The following is a 3,078-nucleotide window of genomic DNA, read 5'->3' as shown; positions in this document are numbered from 1 at the left end:
CGAGTGAGGAAGTTCTCACCGAACGTCATCGGTTTTACAGCGCCACATTCAACACAGACACAAAGGAAGTTGTATGTGATTGTCGAAAATTTGAAACGCACGGAATCATATATAACCATACAATAAGGATTCTGGATCTGAACCTTGGTATTTGACATTCCGGAGAGATACATTGTTAGCCGTTGGTAGAAAGATATACTTAGAAAGTATACAAGGGTGAAGGTCTCTTACCACGACCCAACAACGATAGTTGAGGTGACTAGATACAACAAGCTTATAGCAACACGTGAACAAATATGCGACGAGGCTGCTATGATAAATGATGATACGGTTGAAATGGTGTTAACACACTTTGAGAAGTTAAGGTCAAACGTAATGCAATGCAAGAAGAGAAAGCTAGAACAAACTATTGCCTTAAATTACCCAGAGGATGGTTCCCCAACAGTTATACCAAGTTCCGATAAAGCCGACACAACATCTTTTGTCCAAATGCCCGTTGATCCACTAGTTCATAACCCAAGTGAACCAACGAGTGGCATATTATGTGAAAGAAAAATTCTTTTGAAAGACCCACTTCCAAAAAAGAAGGGTCGTGGCAGGCCTAAAGGTTCAAGACATAAAGCCCTTGCTGAAATTGGTTACAAAAAACCCAATACAAAAAAGGTAATTTCACATGGACTATTATATCATGTATATATGTTGATTACAAATGCTAATCATTGCTTATTTGTCTAGTGTAACAGAGATAGAATGCAATTGATGATCCGATAACACAGGGTGTTACTCTAAACAACGGAAAACTTGTTGTATGTCCTTAAACAACATGTCAATTTGGAATCACTACTGCATAATTGAGTTTATGTAACACGTAATTGGTAACACTTCTTGAAATACAAAATAATAGATTTATAAGTAACACTTTGGTAACACTTTATTAGAATGTAACACTTAAGTAACACTTTTAACATAATTAACATTTTAAAGTAACACTTTTTAAATTAGTAACATTTTATGCTAACACTAAGTGGTGTTACATTATTTTTAGGTGAATTAAACATTTATAATAAAGTAAAAGTTAGTGTTAAACCCTAAATTTTATTAAAATAACCGAGTATTACCGCCAAAGCAATTTAAAAAAAAAAAGAAAGAAAGAAAATTAGGCCTCAATTAACTAAAAGCGCCAGAATTAAAGAGAACCAAAAAACTTTCGGAAAAAAAAAACTTCAAGTTCAATTTCCTCCTGCCAGCAACGATTATCTTAGGATTTACCAGGCCAGTTCATCAATTCATTATTGTCTCGCGAAATTCATCACAAAATCAGTTATTTTTCGTTCAATTCGTCATCTGGGGTTTCATTCGTCACAAATTCGTCATCTGGGGTTTCAGTTGTCACTGGGTGTTTCATTCGTCACAAAATCACAAAACCAGTTCAATTCGTCATCTCGGATTTCATCTAATTCGCGCTTCCAATCAGGTATTTTGTTATTTTTAGTGGATTTTAATGTTTTTGGTTATGTAATTATTAATTTTCATATGAATTATCACAATCTAGTTTATAGGGTATTTTCTTGGTTGGATTCTATATTATTTCAATCGAAATTTGCACCTATTGTTATTCACGATTTCATGCATTTTTTTGTGGATTGAAATTGGTTGATTACTTGATTTTATTGTTGGGCTTAGAATAATTAGTGTTTCAATGCTGGTGGGTTGCTCAATTTATAACGCTAGTGTTGGAAATTTGATGATTTTTTGTGAATTTTTTCATGTTTTTTGTTTCTTAATTTTTGAGGTTTTAGGAGATTGTTGCTATGTAAGTTGTGACTTTGATGCAATTTAGGGTTACTGTGAATTGTGGGATTAGATCACTTGTTTTAATTTGCCTTTTACGAGTTCGAGGTTTGTTGGGGGATAACGAACTAAATAACACTGAATCACTGATCAGGAGTTTTAATGTTGATGTTGGTTGAACAAGTGGAAAATGAATTTGTAAAGTGATGAAGAAATTCAGTTGTTATTATGAGTTTTAATGTTGATGTTGGTTGATAACAAATTAGGCGGAATCACAACAATTTTACAATATTTTCAGAGCAATCAATTCAGGTTAGATATAGGGAAATCGTCATCAAATCAAACATGACATTAAATCATCAGACCATTAAAACAGGGCCTTAATGTATTCTAGCTGAACTAAGCACAGATGGAAGCTAGCGTTAGAAAACTGCTCGTGTGGCAAATACGTATGAGATTATACACCCATTTTTCTTTTCAATCCTTTTTCATGAAGTCGAAACCATTTCAAAAACAATCAAGCAGATCTGCTGACAATTTCTTTTGTTATTCCAATAATAGGAGAAAAACATATGCATATGTTGTCTTCGTGACAAGATTAATCTACCCTGCACTGTGATCAAACTAATATAGACTGCTCAAATCAAAGGAAATCTCATCCCAATTTTCCCTTTTATTCTCGCCTATAAGAGTATAAGCTAAAAAATGTATGCACCTATCTCTAGCCAAATGCCAATAAAAATAGGAGAATCCTGTGTTCTACCTTGTCTAGTCAGATTTTAAAAGAATCTGCTACTCCCTTGGTGAAAAAAATATACAGCTACATGTATACATTTAACAGTTAATATGAAAAAAATTTACGCCCTAAAAACGCTGATAGGGATAGATAGCAGTACACTTGGTGAATTATGCAGGTTGCACACTTTCAACGGCCAGCTTTATTCTCTGATGGTGCTCAGATACTTTGTAATCTACAATTTCATTGAATAATTGCGAGTCCAATGTAAAATCTGGCCGCCCATAAACAGTTGGTTGAACACTGGCCATGAGCTTTGCTATCTCACGACCTGAAAACCTTTTTGTTTTCCTTGTAGCTTCACGAAGCACATCTTTTGAAAGATCTTTAATGGTAATACTTTGAAGCTTCTTTCTGATTTTAAAAACTGGGCCCCACTTAGATTTGGTGTCGTCTTTGTTCTCATCAGAAATGTATTTGTTCAAATACAGATTTAATAGCTTGTATCGTTCCTCTTCCCCAGGAAGTGGAAATTCAATTACATCATCAAT

The sequence above is a fragment of the Chenopodium quinoa genome, unplaced genomic scaffold (genome assembly GCF_001683475.1).
Source record: "Chenopodium quinoa cultivar QQ74 unplaced genomic scaffold, ASM168347v1, whole genome shotgun sequence".
In the NCBI taxonomy this organism is placed as follows: domain Eukaryota; kingdom Viridiplantae; phylum Streptophyta; class Magnoliopsida; order Caryophyllales; family Amaranthaceae; genus Chenopodium; species Chenopodium quinoa.
The sequence above is the reverse complement of the archived record's forward strand: the minus strand, read 5'-3'. Positions refer to the sequence as shown.